We start from the raw sequence: 18,363 nt of genomic DNA, 5'->3' as shown, positions 1-18,363 counted from the left end.
GATGTCTGCAAAATTGATAAGTTACCACAGGTAATTCCTTAATTAATTTCCCCTCACCTTCTTTGAGATGAACTAGTCTGCTGCTTACATCTGGGCAGACAAACAGGTGAGGTTTCCTTCGAAGATGTTCACAGCCATTCATTAATGACACTCCAAGAAAGGGCAGTTTGCCAGTACTGTTGCCACCTCATCAATGTCCTACTTCTTCACCAGCCTGAACCTGGCCATGAATTCCAAGATCATTTTTTAATCTGGCCAGTCCTCAAACCATCATCTTGAGACACATGCCTATCAAACTCTAGTGGCCAGCTCTCTCTGGGTAAACAATCTTCCCAATGAATATATTTACCAGTCATTATAAAAAAGAATGTTTTGCATATAAGAAACACAGTTAAATATCTTGATGACACCTAGTAAATTTTAAATATAATTTTTCATGGTATATGAGTGACAGCCTCCTTGGAAAGAGTTAGGAAATGTTCATGTTATGCAACTGCAAGCTCAATTTGCTAATAAAGACTATACCTTGCCCTGAAGGTTTTTTCCAGCTGCAGCCCCTGAAGCACAAATGTCAAGCATGTATCACACAGAACTGTCAGTTACTACTGGAGCCAGAAAATTGTTGTTTCAAATGTTACAGTACAGGAAAATCGCCTCTCTGCACTTGCTGCCAAAAAAATGACAGCTTAATTTATGCCATGCTGAAGCTACATTACAGAGCCATTCAGCCTGGCAGTCAAGTACACTCCACGCTCACATCTTCCCCCTGTGCAAATGCACTGGGAAGAAATACACAGGGACTGTAATAAGGACAATTGGCTGCAGTGTTTTCCATGTCAGTGGAACTAAATACAGTTGAAACAGTATCAGCAATAAATAACATCATCTGAACTTCATATGCAAACCACAATTCAGCATGAGGATTCTCGAATAATCAGTGAGGATGGCTGACAGAATTGTTATGCATGAAGTGGATTATGGAGAGGTTTGCTTGTGTCAAACCCCTGGGTTTTATGTCGAGGGGAGGTGCTGAGGTATTACCCATGCCTTTGAAAATTATGTCAGTATCCTTGCTTCAGACCTTCAAAACTTGGCAACGTTTACACTTTCTGAAATTAAAAATCTGACAGTATTAAAGCACAGCACAGTGTCGATATTTGTCATCAAGGTTTTCAGCAAGACATTAAAGATGCACATATTCCTTAAAAATGAACAGCCAACCAATCAAACCCCATAAAATTATCAACCTGAGCTATCCCACATTGCTCTTGTATTTTAAGGCCAAAGCTCAATCCATTTGACACTGAAACAATGATCAGCCACATATTTTGGCGACGTGTTAATGGAATGAACGGAGATTATGATGTGGGATTCTTTTGCTTAGTTAATTCATATTAATCCCATCATAATTATTTTCAGAAAGATTCCCAGATTTTCAAGAATAATTAAGAACTCCAATTCCATTTGCAAACTCAACAAGACCAAAAACAGGCTATCTAAAAGTCATTTTATTTATTTCAGTTTCTTCTTCCTTTTCCTACTAGTCACAACATTCCTTTTCTACATTCCTTTTGTACCAGCGGCAACATCATGCTCTTCACTTATCTTTAAAATGCTTTGCAAACAACTAGCTGATTTTCACAACAGCTCTGTGAGACAGATAACAATAAAACAAAAGGATCCATAACATACATGAAATGAATTTACAGTGTTTTTAAAGGGTTATAATTCTTCTGTCTAATCTATTTTAGGTTTTCCTATTCCCAAAGTATGTAGTACTATGCTCTAGACAAATGTAAATGATTTGTAAAATGTAAATAGTCCTGAATACTATTTAGAACATGCTTGGAAATTCTGTATATTAATAAATAACTGCACAATTCATCAATAGGTGATGCTTAAAATGAAGTGTTGCTTAGTATTGATTTGAATTCACAGGCTTCACTTCACCAGGTTTGTGCCCACATTTTCTTTGATTGGGATGGTTCACATCCCCCCCTTTTCAGAGTTTTAGTTTTAATTGACCCCAAGATCACAAAGGAAAACTCTTGTTTCATGTTAAATTGTGAAAAACAACTAGTTTTGCATGATTTTGACACTGACTCATAAACCTGGCCCAGGTTCACCCAACAGTAGCAAATCCTAGCAGGTCTTTCAGCACAGGTAGGTTAACTTGCCTGTTTGGAGTTGAACGCCAAACTGAACCCACGTCAGACTTGCATTGCTTCCCTTTTAATTGTAAATATTTAGGACGTTAGTATTATCCAAGAATCTCCCATAAGATAACTAAAGGGCAAATGCTGCTCAGACTTGCACCCAGTGCAACCCCGTGGAGTTTTCTTTCCACAAGAAATAGGTTCCCAAACTACAAAGAGTAGTGCCAGGTTCTTTTTATTTAGAAAGAAAATGTTGGCATTGAGTTTCTCCAGGATGATTAGCCATCCCAAGTTCCACCATCAGCCTGGCAAAAACTGCCCTTGGTCTATGTACTCATCTCAGCAGGTACAAATCTTGTGTAGTTTAACTTTGTCAAGATTTTGAGCCTTTTTATCAACTAGGATAAGAAGGCAGCAATGAGCTAAGGGAAAAATGAGTTTCACAAGGGCACAAAGTGCTGTTTGCATGTTCTTGTCTCACCTGTAGGGAAGGATCATTGGAGTAATTAGAGCATGGAGCTGGGGTGTCACTTAATCCCTCTTGGCCTTCGTTTACCCATCTGTAAAAGGGAGAAAATTGCCTACCTTACAAGGTTGTTGTAAGGCTTGACTGATGAACTTTGGTAAAGCACTTGGAGATTATAATTATGATTTATTGTATAGTGCCATAGGTGTTCATAGCTCTTTACAGGCAAGTAAAAAGTGCCTTCATGACCATACAATCTTTAGCTGAATGATCAAATACTATTTCATAACTGTGTGCCACAAGGTTTCTTGCACTTTCTTCTGAAGTATCTGATTCTGGTCACTGTGGGAGACAGGATCCTGGATTAGACACACCCTGATCTGATCCACAATGGCTATTCCTGGTCCCACTATGTAAAGTAGTATTTAGCCATGGTAAAATTCTGTCAATAGCTTGATTTTACATTGATCTCTACTAACACCAAACTAGCTTCACACACAGCTCTAAGCCCTACTGTCAGCAAACCAAGACATATCTATGCCTTAGATAGCTACTAAAGGTAAGGAGATAAAATTACTGTAGCTATAGATGCAATAAGTTGTTGGGGGTCTCAGGCCTACAAAAGTATAATTCATACCAGATAGTATGAAAGTTGTGATGTCCTCTGGCTGCCCTGACTAACTCGTTTCCCCTCATTCTTCCTTCTTTACGTCTTTAGAAATGCACATTCCCCTGTCCCTAATTTTTTAACAGAGGGAGAATCCTACTGGGACCCTTCCCTGCTCCTGTGTAATGTTTCAATATTTTAAAATGAAATAAAAAGGAAGATGCAGATGGAAAAGGTTCAGTAGAATGGCCATAAAATGGGGTTACTCTTGACTGGAGGTGGTTGAATTATTTGGATTATCTGTTAGTCCTCTTGACTAGTTGTGAATTGTACATGAATCAGTTCAGATTTCGGTACCTATATTTGTTACTTGCAGTATTTGCCAAATAGTTTATATGGACAATTTTAACTCTGAAGTATTTGCGAACTGTTCACTTCCTATTGGCAATGTGCTATTGATCACATATGTATTGTTTCCTCTTCCAAACTGGACGACTGAAGCTTTTTAGAACAGATGAATAATAGAATCATAGAAACGGAAGGGACCTCGAGAGGTCATCTAGTCCAATCCCCTGCACTGGTGGCAGGACTAAGTATTATCTAGACTATTCCTGAAAGGAGTTTGTCAAACCTGCTCTTAAAAATCTCCAATGATGGAGATTCCACAGCCTCTCTAGGCAATTTATTCCAGTGCTTAACCACTCTGACAATTAGGAAGTTTTTCCTAATGTCCAACCTAAACTTCCCTTGCTGCAATTTAAGTCCACTGCTTCTTGTCCTATCCTCAGAGGTTAGGAGGAGTTCTTCCTCCTCCTTGTAACAACCTTTTATATTCTTGAAAACTGTTATCATGTCCCCTCTCAGTCTTCTCTTTTCCAGACTAAACAGACCCAACTTTTTCAATCTTCCCTCATAGGTCCTGTTTTCTAGACCTTTAATCATTTTTGTTGCTCTTCTCTGGACTTTCTCGAATTTGTCCACATCCTTCCTGAAATGTGGTGCCCAGAACTGGACACAATACTCCAATTGAGGCCTAATCAGCACAGAGTACAGCAGAAGAATTACTTCTCATGTTTTGCTTACAACACTCCTGCTAATACATCCCAGAAGGATGTTTGCTTTTTTTGCAACGATGTTACTCTGTTGACTCATATTTAACTTGTGATTCACTATGACCCCCAGATCCCTTTCCATGGTACTTCTTGGGCAGTCATTTCCCATTTTGTATGTGTGCAACTGATCCTTCCTAAATGGAGTACTTTGCATTTGTCCTTATTGAATTTTATCCTATTTACTTCAGACCATTTCTCCACTTTGTCCAGATCATTTTGAATTTTAATCCTATCCTCCAAGGCACTTGCAACCCCTCCCAGCTTAGTATTGTCCACAAACTTTGTAAGTGTACTCTGTATGCCATTATCTAAATCATTGATGAAGATATTGAACAGAACCCAGAACCAGAACTGATCCCTGCAGGACCCCACTCGTTATGCCCTTCCAGCATGACTGTGAACCATGCTGAGAATAATAGCCCACTGAATGCTGACAATAATAGCCCACTGTTTAGTGCTTTTTAGAGAGTGACAAAAACTAGCTTTTGCTTGTTGATATTTAAGAATGCCCACTTCATTAAAACTCATCCATGTACTTTATTCAGTAAAGAAGAGTTAAGTAGAAAAGAAAGCATACTAGCAAAAGGTACAGTATGTTTCCATGTAAGTTGTTATAGAACTTGCTTACTAAAGATCTCCCTAAAATGTGAACTAAATATGCAACTTCTTTGATAAATGGATACAAAAATCATTATCTTTTGAATAATTATATGATTGGGTACATCCGCATTAGATAGAGCTAATATGCAATTAAATCATTTATATATGCAATTAAATCATTTGTATATGCAGTTCTCAGACTCATCATCAATAACAGGAGAGATGGCCAATGGCCAAATTTGCTTGCAAGAGCAAAATACTGTGTGTTGAAAAGAGGGTTTAGTCCTGTGCCGATCTAACTGGAACATTGTCAAATAAAACTGAGATGCAAGTCATCCATTCAGCTATCAACTGATGTTTATAGAAGTTTGTATGTCAGTAGCTGAACAAATGTCTTAGTTTTATGCACATTTGGAAGCAGAGGCACGTACACTTTATAGTAAGTCAGATTAACTTCTGTACCCGAAAAGATTTATTTATATTGACCATGGAAGATTCTCTGCACCTTGAAGTCTTTAAACCATGATTTGAGGACTTCAATGGCTCAGACATAGATTTGATCCAGGAGTGGGTGGGTGAGATTCTGTGGCCTGCGTTGTGCAGGAGGTCAGACTAGATGATCATAATGGTCCCTTCTGACCTTAAAGTCTATGATTCTATGAAGTTGAGGTGCTTGGGAATTTTTCTACAAAATGTTTTTTCACCAAAAAATGCAGATTTATTGAAAATGAAATGTTTCACGGTAAAGGGTAAGTTCAGATGCATTCCTCAACTCAAAAAAAAAGTTGAATTTTTTTTGAAACTGTCAGAACATGTCATTGCAATACTCTCGAAACAGAAATTTAGATTTTCTGGCTAGGAGTGACTTTTTATTTCAAAATGTAAGCTAATCATAATTTAAAAAATGGTTGAAATCAAAACAAAAATGTTTTGAAATTATCAAAATGAAACATTTTGATTGACACAAACTGAACATTTTTTAGAATTTGCAGTTTGCAAAAATTCTCAAGATTTTGACGTTTTGTCCCAATGCAAGATGGGAAAATATCCAAAATCTCAAAAATTGTTGTGGGAAGGGGAAACAGTGGCCTGACCTGTTCTAGTTGTGATGCTTACTTGAGGGAAGAGAAGGCCTGATCTTGAACAGCAGGTCTAAGTTTGTGGGAAGTTGGATCAAGCTTCACTCTGAACTTGGGATGAGCTCACTAAAAGGTATGCAAATCTCAGGAAACAATTAGCAATCCTGAACTGAGTTTTGACTAGATAATGAAAAACTGAAATCTAGCAAATTCGACCTGTTTTCTGTACAGAAAGTTCACATAGCTCTCTTGTGGGTCCTGGGCTCTGTTCTGAGCTCTGACATTGGTCACATTACTTAAACTCTCCGTGTCTCAGTTTTCCCATCTGTGAAATGGAGACAATAAAAATACTACATGAATAATAAATAGTAAATAAATAATAAAATCATCTAATTCAAGGGGATTGTGATGATTAAGGAGCAGATTATTGGCTAGTGTAAATGGTCATAGCTCTACTGAAGTTACTGGAGCTATAACAATTTACATCAGCTGAGGATCTGCCCATATGGTTTGTAAAGCATCTGTGCCCCTCAGATGAATGGCTTGATACAATAGAATATTATTGTTGTTTATAAAGTGTATATTTGTAGATCATTTTGAAAAGTAACCTATTTTGGTAAGTAGCAAAAGCTATTGCTGCGAGTTTTGTGTTGTTAATCAAACACAAATGCTTGGTCAATTTGATCTAGTGTGAATTCCTAACACTATGGGCTCTCTGTAGGGGGAATCCCTGGGTGCAATGGAGCCATCATTGTGATTCTATCCATGCCCTTATCACACATCACAGAAGAGGTGTGGCAAAGGAAAGAGCATGGGATTGGAGTATCTCTATATTCTGGCTATTTTGGGCTAGCAGAATGTCCCTTTGGGGCCATAGGCAAAAAGGAGAAAGTTAGAATAGCCCTAACTTTAGTGAGGAACCAAACTAGCCACAGAATCTACAAGTTACAAAGTTTAGCCACTTTCCCTTGGGTCTAGAATCGGGCCCTGTATTTTTCATCTTTCACTCTCTTTGTATTCAGGGTTGGGTTTTTTTGAGGGGGGGGGAATCATGATTTAGTCTTTTTCACACTATATTTTCCTTCTTTTCTTTCAACTAAAACTATGATGTGCACAAGTAAAAGTGCATATGTTTATTTTATAATATGAAAATATACAGGAGTTTTATGTTAAAATGCCAATTACAAACACAGAGACTGGTTTCCCATTTTAAAGACTGTTTCCTGCATCAGCAGGTGCAAAAGACAATATATAAGCTCATTCTGCAGGGCTACCTTTGGAATAAAATGGTATCTGGTGAACTAAGACACCATTGTCCTAATATGTTACAGAATGGCATATATTCACTGCAAAATGGCATATTTGATTGTCTTAATTGCATATCTAATTCTTTAAAATGCTTTGCTTTCATAGTTGTGACAAAACATATTTTAAACTGCCAGGTTATACAAAAATCGAAACTGCTATAATATCTCCAGTGGAAGTATTTTCTGACAATCAAAACTATTTTTTTCTTTATGAAAAGGTTCTATGTAGAAAATGATCCTTTAAAAATGACAACAAAAAGCTACTGGTATTAAAAGTTTGTGTTTGAATCGGATTTGATAATATTTTAACAACTTCTATTTGAAGACAACTTTTTTCTGTTTTGATTTGAGATTCGCAAAGAGAGACAGGGGAAAAAGCATCTAAATAGGAGAAATGTAAATTTTTTCCTTCAAAACTGAAGTGTTTTACAATAAGCAAAGAACTAAATTTCTAGAGACCCAAATCAAAACACCTGCCTCTTCCAGCATAGGCTGCTGCTTAACTCATTGTGGTTTCTGGCCTCCTACAGTATGATGTTGAGATGGAGCAATGAAAAAAATATCTCCCTTATGTAAACATTGGTAAAGACAATTAACAACCTTTGTGTACATATTTCTTTGATTTCAGGTTACATTTGGGGTGCTACTGAAGCTTCCTTGTTATTCTTTCTAAGCAAAACAAAAAACAGGGACATGTCAAAGTACATACAATCACAGTTAGGAGGTTTCCATTTAAGTAATAAGACAATTGTCGCCAACATGTGACCCTTTTAAAAACAAAAAGGATGGTTGCAAGCAATATCTTTAAGTAGTGCATGCTCTGTATTGACTAACTCCCACACTGATGATGTCTTTGACCCTGCTTATAAGAGAATGTGATGCTGCAGGTCAGCAATGACAGCTATAGAAGAAACTTTCAAGAGTGAAGAGCTTATTATATCTGTGTGTAGGAAATCAGACGGCATCATAAACATATTTGATCACTGTTTGGGGGGTTTCCAAAATGGGCCACTGGAAAGACTCCTTTTATTACAGGGCCAATCGCAGATCTAATCAATTCAAATGTGCTTTAAAGCACTGTTGATTAATCTGGAGGAAATGTCCAAACAAAAGACCTGGAGTACAATATTTACCCATGCTGATAGGTCCCTCTCATATGCACAAGGCCAAGGGATAAGTTTCTGCACCTCACTGAAGGCTGACCTATTTGGCTGGAAATTGGACTAAGCTATAAAGAAGGTTGCTTTGGACCTCTCCAGAGGGACCTCTTTCCAGTTCCATTCAGCACCCCTACCTGCTTCGAATGCACTGATAATTTGCTTTTAGGTCTGACAGGAAAAAAATTATTATAAATATTCCAGTTAAAGAGTTAGTTAGCAATGACATCTTTCCTTAACTATAGATCTTAACATTGTAGGTCCTAGTCTTTTTATGCCATTCAGTTCAACTTCCTTAGAAGTTTATGACCAAGGAATCTGTTCATCACCAACAATCAGTGCATGTACCATACATGTTCTTTATACTAAACTACCGTCATTACTCCTCTGATGGAATGTACAAGCACCAACTCCCAAGCTGGTTTCACCTTTGGCCTACAGTCAGGACAATGGGCATTTTATACCACTTCAGGAGTTGGAAATCAGCACCTGCTTTCAGACACTTGATAACAGATTTAGACTTCTTTGCAAGCCTTCCCTCACCCCCCAAACTATCTAAAGATGAAAGCGATTTAGACAGGGAGCTCATGGTGTGTCTGGTAGTCACCAGAATAAGTTGTATTAAAGCAAGTACTATACATAATACATGAAGAACAAATAGGGTATAAAACCAAATGCAACAGGAAAGAGTTACTCAATAGATAAGAGACCAAAATCTGACATTAAATATTTGTTAGCCTCATATACCAAGTTAAAAAAAAAAGAAAGTGTTCTGAAGCCTATTACAATTTGCCTAAGAGTGTGAAGCCTTGAGGCTGTGGTACCCTGTTGAGAAGATAGTTTTTCCCTATCACTCTCATGAACGCTAGGTTGGAATTCTGCCCAGTTACTGTTTGTGGGGAGGAAGTTCCATAAATCCTATTTCCCTACTAGCATATCCGGGCAGAACTGCGTAGGAGTCAGCTCAGAACAAATAATCAATCTGAGGGAATATTGTCTTTGTTTTGTATTGTCAGAGGCCTAACTGATTTTATTAGGTTTGGTGCAAAATACAAGTTACTGCATATGTTTATATACCTCAGACATGGAGATGGAAGGTTCACAGAAACCTTTAAAAGAGTCTTGGTTTTGATAGGTGGCCTTGTTTTATTTTGTAGGTTTTGCTTTTTATTTTTAACTACAGGCTTTGACTTTAACATGACATAGCTCTTTAGACACATGACCCATTCAATGGTGTCGTTCAGTGTTAGTCTAATCAAAACATGTTAGCCACATGAATATTTGTGAAATGTACAGATGACAGCTTCACTATATGCATCCAGGATGAACTATCTCTTCAAATGAATGACATCAATGTAATCTCTCAGAATACAGCAAACTATAAGTCATGTCAGCTATGTTCTACCAACTTTACAAGACTGTAGGACCCTAATCAATCTCACAGTCATGTTTTTAATCCAAAATCTTTAACCTTGCCCATTTACAATGTCATGCCTCGAAACACACATAGCAAACCAGTCTCATTTTCTTTCTTAGAAATTGTCCTTAATAATTTCTGTTCTTGCTGACTCATAAACAATGTGATTATCAGGGAAGTCTAACTACTTCCTCCAAATGATTTTCTTATACAGAGTATTATTTAGGATGATATTTTAAATTGGCTGAAATTTAAAAATAAAATGAATCATTAATATAAAGAGATGCTATTTTATTTCTATTTATAATGAATATATATATATATATGCATTCATAATTTAGGAGGACAATCTAATCTTCTAGATACAAACCACAAAAATTATATATTAAAGCCTGATTGTATGCTAAAACCATATTGCTGCCAAAAAACAATTAACATACTGCATGCTGGCTTGATAAAGCCTTCCTTCATAATTAACTAATTAATTTTAAATTGTTTAATTTTAAAAGATGCTAAAAAAGAGATCTGATAAAATACAAAGAATTCCAAATACCAAATTGTGAAATATGAGACTTGATTAAACCTGTTAAATCAATAAACCTGATAAATATATTTGTGCATTAATTTAAGGGGCTACATCAATACTATTAAGAGATTACAGTACATGCTCTCATTTCCAAGGCTAAAGAATCCTCCACTGTATGTAGGTGCTGAGGAGAAGAAGGCTAATGAGAAAAAGAGTGATTGTGACAAGCAATTATGTCACCTATGTGAATAGCTTAATTTTCTAAATTAGCCACTTTGATAATTATGACATCTCATTTGTCTTTTAATTCCATGAGCTGTGAAGTTTACCTTTGATAATTTTTTTTGCAATCAGATAAGAGGCTTTGAGAAGCCAAGGGTCTATTATATGCCTGAAAAACTCACATTTCAGTCTGATTGTGTCTGCTCATCTGCCTGAGCTAGAGCAAACAGCACTCTTCACAAGAGCTCTCCAAACAAGGCTTCCACTCCTTCTGTTTGCACTATTAAAAATGTTTGCTAAGTAAATTAATAATGTAAATAAGACTGCAAGTGGGAATGCTTAGCCAGCTTAAGAGTGAAAGCAAACAAACTGTTTTCAAGCACTTTTCAAACCTCTTCAACAACAGCCCTTTGCATACAAGCAATTAACATGCTACTTACAAATAGTTCTTATCTACTCATTATAACATTTCTAAGATTCACTGACAAATATAAAGGTTTTTCGTTACTTATTTTGACTTGTAGGGGATATATAAAAAGTTCGTATTTAATTAAATTAATCCCAGAAAATAGTGTTTTAAAGGAATTTTCCTGTGCTTAGCTATAATTCAGGATAAAACTAATATTCAGTAAATAATACTGTGTGCATGCAGATGTCATGTATGTATTTGTACCACTATGTACTATATACTGTATAGACAGAACATTAAAGGGAATATTTTAAATTATTTTTATAAATACATGTGACTGTCATTATCTTTATTCAACTAATCGGCTGATTATCACTGTGGGAGCTGTAGTAATAACCACCAGCTGGGGCCAAGTTTGGCCCCAGGACTGAGTGATCAGCTCTCTCATTAGAAAGCACTGGCAATACATTTCAAAGGTGCTGAAATATAACTTCTATTCCTTTTTAAAATGTCAATTCATTTGATACTTATTGAAAAACGTAAGTTAACCGAAAATGAATATTTTACCCTTAATCAACACTGACATTTTCCTATTATTTCTAAAGCCGAAAATGATTTTTGTTCATCCGTACTTTGAATCACCAAGGTGCCAAGATTATCAATACCATATTAATATGGTAGCACCTAGAGTCCAGGTCATAGACCCTATTGTGCAAGGCACTGTACAAACACAGAAGAAAAAGTCCCTACCCCAAAGAGTTTATAATCTAATATGTCTGCTTCCTTCTTCTTAATAATAGAATCATACTAATGTAGGACTAGAAGGGACCCCGAGCACTCTAGTCCAGCTCCTGTGCTGAGGCAGGATCAAGTATATTGCACCATCACAGACAGGTCTTTGTCCAACCTTTTCTTAAAAACTTCCAGTGACAGGGATTCCACAACATCCCTTGGAATCCTATTCCAGAGCTTAACTATCCTTATAGTTCGAAAGTTTTTCCTAATATGTAACCTAAATCTCCCTTGTCTCAGATTAAAACTGTTACTTCTTGTCCTACCTTCAGTGGATGTGGAGAACAATTGATCACCATCTTCTTTATAATAATAGCCTTTAACATATTGGACGACTGTTATCAGGTCCCCACTCAGTCCTCTTTTCTCAAGATTAATCATGCCCAGTTTTCTCAACCTTTCCTTACATGTCAGGTCTTCTAAACCTTTTATCATTTTTGTTGCTCTCCTCTGGACTCTTTCCAATATGTCCACGTCTTTCTTAAAGTGTGGTACCCAGAAGTGTACTGCAGCTGATGCCTCACCAGTGCTGAGTACAGCAGGACAACTACTTCCTGTGTCTCCTGTTCAGGTGCGGCTCTAGGAATTTGGCCGCCCCAAGCACGCCGGTCCCGCGGCTCCGGGGGACCTCTTGCAGACGTGCCTGCGGATGGTCCGCTGGTCCCGAGGCTCCGGTGGAACATCCGCAGGCACGCCTGCGGGAGGTCCACCGGAGCTGTGGGACCAGCAGACCCTCCACAGTCATTCCTGTGGGAGGTCCACCGGGTCCGCTGGTCCCGTGGCTCCGGTGGACCTCCCGCAGGCATGACTGCGAAAGGTCCGCCGGAGCCGCCTGCCGCCCTCCCGGCAAAATGCCGCCCCAAGCATGCGCTTGGCGCACTGGGGTCTAGAGCCGGCCCTGCTCCTGTTAATACACCCCCAGCATGATATTAGCCTTTGTCACAACAGCATCAGTTGTGCAGATTGTGCAAATTGACTCATATTCAATTTGTGATGCTTTATAACCCCAGATCCCTTCCAGCAGGACAGTTATTTCCCATTTTGTAGTTGTGCATTTGATTTTTCCTTTCTAAGTGAAGTACTTTCCCCGTCTTTATTAAATTTTATATTGTTGATTTCTGATCAATTTGTCAAGGGTTAGTGTCATCCAGCTTAGTGTCATCCACAAATTTTATAAGCATGCTTTCCACTCCATTATCGACTCGATACTTCCTCCCAGTTTTATACGGAACCATCAATAACTAATATTTGAGAATAGTCTTTCAACCAGTTGTGCACCCATCTTATAATAATAATTATATCTAATATAATAATTTCATCTAAACTGCATTTCCCTAGTTTGCTTATGAGAATGTCATGTAGGACTGTGTAAAAAACCTCACTAAAATCAATCTAGATCACATCTACAGCTTCCCCTGCATCCACTAGGCCAGTAACCCTGTCAAAGAAGTAAATTAGGTTGGTTTCCAATAATTTGTTCTTGACAAATCCATGTTGGCTATTACTTATAACCCTATTATCCTGCAGGTGCTTGCAAATTGATTGTTTAATAATTTGTTCTAGTATATTACCAGGTATCAAAGTTAGGTTGACTGGCCTATAATTCCTGGGTCCTCTTTGTTCCGCATTATAAAGATAGGTACTATGTTTGCAGTTCTCCAGTCTTCTGGGACCTCACCTGTTCTCCATGAGTGCTAAAAGATAATCGCTAATGGTTCCAAGATTGCTTCAGCTAGTTCCATATGTAGCCTAGGGCGAATTTCATCAGACCTTACTGACTTGAACATATCTAAATTATATAAATATTCTTTAACCCGTTTGTTCCCTATTTTGGCTTGTGTTTCTCTCCCCCTATAGTTAAGCATCCGGTCATAATTTACCTTTTAATTCCTTTCGTTGCATGTTGTTTTTGTTATTCTTTTTATTATATTTCACATACATTTATGTGATTTTGTCTTCTTTGTAATTAGATGCACCTAGAATATTTTATAATAAACCTGAGATTTTCTGTTAAAGAACAATAGCCACATTTTAAAAGGTGATGGGAATCCACAAGTTTCACTAAAATCATGGGGGGTTCAGAGTATGCAACTTCTCTGTAAAAACAGGTTATGAGTAGAATGGGCAAAACTTTTTGACAAATGTGGACATCTTGAATTTTTCATACCATCAAAAATAATCATAAGCCAGTTAATGTCTGGAAGAGATTTTCCTGCTGACTAACTAAAGCTTCCAGCTGCTGTTCTAATTCTTCTGTTTTATTTTCTCATGTCTTTCTACTCTGAAGGAGAGAAGTCAACAGCTGGAGTCACACAAAAGGCTTGATTGATGGCTGCAGGACCCAGATGGCAAACTCTAGAAAATGTTGATGGCAGATATCTTTACTGCTGGAATGGTTTGTTTTTTCACTGTTCACTTAGCTGAGGCTTTTACTAAACGTTGAGCAGTCACTTCTTGGTTAACTCCATTCAAGCCGCATTTGGATCTTGCTGGGATGGCTTTGGCCTCATAAAATTCATTGTTTATATTCACTCTTGATCATGAAGAATTTGCCACCTGATATGCTCTCATATTCCTATGACTGCTTGAAAATAGCTGCCATCCATGGGATGTTTTGACTTTACTTTTATTGCAGAGAAAATTCTTCCATAAAAACCCTGTCATGCTGTTTAAACATCCTGTACATGTCATGTGGGTTATTTATAGAATGGTGAGAGTTTTGAAAGGCTAGTGCACGCTCTTTATTTAATAGGTCTCTCAAGTCAGGAGCACGCAATAGGGCACTGGAAAAAAAATCTCTGAGAAATATTGTCATTTGAAAGTCTTCCACCTCAACTGCTCTCCTTCTCAGCTAAAACTAAAATTCTTGTATATATATAGAAAGATTGGAATCTTTCAGGCTCCCTATTCTCATCCCAAGCCTTGTGGGTGAACACAAAAAGCACAAGGTGTTTTGTAGGAACTTCTTTGCCAGAATTTGAAAATCTCTCCGACGGGTCACTTCAACACAAGTTACGTTGTGTAAAACAGCTGCAGTTGTAAGGATAAGCATAAGTTTCATCTACTGGTGACTCAGGCGGCTGTCTTCCCTTTGAGGCAATATTGTACCACTGCCTCAGCATAGTGCTAAATTCCACCAATTCTGCATCTTTAGTTTTTTTTTAAAAATAGGAAGTGAATGTTCTTTAATGGCACACTTTGTAGGATAGGTGGAATTTAAAGGACCAGGAATATTTACAAACACATGTTTTATTATAAAATTATTGTATAGACACTCCGAGCAAGTGGTCCAAGTTTTACAGACCAACAAAAGGGATCACCCTTTGGTTATTTGCTACTTGTTGAATTTTCCCCTGTAAATTAAAGTTGAAGGACCAGACTCGGACTTGATGTAATGGGTGCAAAACCTCCTTTGACTTGCAGGCCAGAACCTGGTTTGAAGACTATCGACACATCTTTCAGTCCCTTTATATTAGAAAAGGTCTGAATCAACAGTATCATTTTCCTTCACCCTTTCAGTGGCTTAGGATATATGACACACATTTTGGGAAGGGCACTCAGGCGTCCCTAGATCTCAAATATTGAATAATATATATATAAAAATAAAGAAAAAAAGGGTTTGTTTTTTTTTTAAAAAGAGAAGTCACTGGGCAACCATGAGAGATGAAGCATGAGAGTGCTAACTACTAGTAAAATAAAATAATTTTGGAGTATTAGCATCAAAGTGCCTGATCTAAAGCCTGCTGAAATCATTAAGGCTCAGATCCTCAACATTATTTAGGTACCTAACTCCCATTGAAAACAAGGTCATGATGCATACGTACAAGGTCATGCTGTGCGGAGGACAACATTTTGTATAGCAAAATGGCGTCCCTCTTGTGCTGTGATCTTGCATGTATGGTGCATGCGAGGTCACACTGAGTGGAGGATGCCATTTTGCTCTTCAAAATGGCCCATGCTGTCTTAGGTCTTGGGAGGAAATAATTTATTAAAATGGGGTTGTGCTGGCAAAAAGTTTGGGAACCGCTGTGTTACGTCTGATGTCCTGAAAACTATGCAGCAATAGTCTAGAAAATATGCCACAGTGTACAGTTAATACCCCAAGATGCCTGGGATTCCGTAATAACCTCAAATTGCTACAGTAACTCATTGACATAGATGTTCATGAGAATATTGGGAACCAAGGGGATAGAAAATGAGAAACAGGGCACCCCTAAATTATTGGGGTGCAGAAGTATGAATAAGGAAAAAAGGATTGGAATCCTTCTGCATATGTATGAGCCTTAGCAGGCACAATGATAACTCAGAATAAAAGGGGTTGCCTGACCTGTGTGATGGGGGAACATATGGGAAGACGGTAGGATAGCAACCACTGGTGATGATGGTAATAATGATGAAGATGAGGAGAAGGAAGATAATGACTGACACTCCAAGGTCCCCCAGCAGGAGATGTGCGTGATGCTAGTCATAGGGCTAAACACTTTGCTCGCTCGTTCTCTGCTGTTGTATTTGTTTGTGAGATTGTTTATCTCTTTAGTAAGGTTCTTAATAAAAGGACAGTTGAGAACTTCTAAGCACATCAGTTGTGGTCATTGTTCTTTGTGTGCTCCATTATAATGATAATCCTAATGGTGATTCTCACTCTGCTAATCCTGGTACTGTAGTTGTTCAACAGGCCAAACCCTTAACCAAGGACACTGTAATCTAATATAAAACAATCAACAATCAATATGTTATTCCAGAAATTAATAGGTTACAGAACATAACAAAAATATCATGATGTAGGCCTCACAATATAATTTAATTTTTAGTTATGTTGTAGCATCACAGAGGCACTCTCATTGTCAATATAAACACACAGATTAGGTTCTTTGTTTTCTGTGTTGGTTCAATTGTTAAAGAACGTTGATTTGTGTGAAGAATTCTGGTCAAGAATCCTTTAATCTGAAATCCAGCACTATTACAAATTTTCTGGACTAAAAATTAAGGATTTAATAAGTTTTGGTTGCTTTTCTTTTTTTTCTTGTATAGAAGAATAACATCTTTCTTCCATCTATTGAAATTTTCTTTTTTATAAAGCATCTTGTTACCATATTATCAGTTTTTGTTCTAATAACGGACCCTTCAATTCTTGTCAGTGTCCCTGGTGGATTAAGAGGTAAACGGAACTGGATCTTAAAAAAAACACTAATCCACGACTGGATCTTGGAAGCAGGATAAACTGAAGGGGAAATTCCACATTTGGAGGAGTACCTGGGAAGGAAAAGAGGAGATATTTTTATAGCAGATTTGAACAAATATGACAGCTGTTGGAAACAGCTTAGATGTTCTGTATCGCCAGAAGAAGTCCCATTGCAAAGGATTAGCGAGGGTAGTGCAGATGAGGCAGGCAAAGGTGCAAACTTCCCTAAATACAGTTTATCACGATTGTAGAAACTTATCATGGAGATTTCAAAACCAAATATATATTAGAGAGAGAGAGAGAGAATAAGTATCTATAAATGTATTATCTATAGACAAATATTAATCTCTATATATGTACACTGAAATATTCTGACAATGTCCTTGAGGAAGAACATCTGGTGTCACCACATTACCTAGCACTTGTTTCCTTTTAGATTATTCAGGATCTGTTTAGACTGAATTTTCTGCCATTCCCTGTGATCTTTTATCTAACACTTTTACCTGTATTAATGCGTTCATCATTCTCTTTTTATGCTGCCATCCCTGTTTTATTGTCACTCTCCCCAGCACATTGTTTGCATCCATCCTAAAGTATTCTTATGCAGTACCCTGTCACAGCTTGAAAAATATATGGTTTGTTATTCATTCTGTGTAGAGCTTGTTGGGCTTTTTCCATATTGACTTCTTAGGTTCTTACAATCCAGTCTTTTATTACTAATAATAAATTCTAACACTACAGTCAATTTTATTTCAAGTAGAAAAACCTGTCATTGCTTTGTCACTTTTTGCAAATCTCACTAACATAGCAAACCTGAAGTAAATATCAATATTTGGAAAGTTAGAGTTTATAGTTTTGTTCCTACAATTTTTAACTTTTCTTAGTTGGGGGAAGACAACTAACCATTCTGATCAAGAACAAAATAATTTTTACTATATACACCTTATTACATTACCTTTGTTTTATATTGGTTGATGTTTGTAGTGATTAGATGTGCTGTGGTCAAGTGTTTATTTATAACTATACCTGGAATTACCATGGTGTCATTCTGGGTTGCAATCCAGACCCATGAGGGGCTTTGTCACTCCTGCCCTGCAAACTTGGGTGCCTCAAAATGCTTTGCTGCTGTAGCTCCTATCTGGGCCTGCCAGCATGCAGGTAACACTTGAGTGTCTGCATAGTTGCAGCCTGCCAGCCACACATTAGTCACACTCTGACTTCTACCACCCTTAGCTACTACTTGCAGAGTGACCTCAACACATTCCCAGTCCTATATTTTTCCTCAAAACAGGTGTTCTACACTGTCCAGCCCTGTCCTGAATAGTCCAGAT

At 37.6% G+C, this 18,363-nt stretch overlaps 1 long non-coding RNA gene across 3 annotated transcripts in view; it reads left to right on the top strand.

Moving 5' to 3' along the window:
* Positions 1-18,363, top strand: part of LOC120396967 — a 39,288-nt gene that overhangs the window by 8,940 nt on the left and 11,985 nt on the right. For all 3 annotated transcript variants that reach the window (XR_005593589.1, XR_005593588.1, XR_005593587.1), the window contains exon 2: positions 14,138-14,245. This is a non-coding gene — a long non-coding RNA (uncharacterized LOC120396967). The remainder of the gene's footprint in view (positions 1-14,137; positions 14,246-18,363) is intronic.

The sequence above is a fragment of the Mauremys reevesii genome, linkage group 2 (genome assembly GCF_016161935.1).
Source record: "Mauremys reevesii isolate NIE-2019 linkage group 2, ASM1616193v1, whole genome shotgun sequence".
NCBI classification, from domain to species: Eukaryota; Metazoa; Chordata; order Testudines; family Geoemydidae; genus Mauremys; species Mauremys reevesii.
Note: the sequence above shows the minus strand (reverse complement) of the source record. Positions and strands in the feature narration are given on the sequence as shown.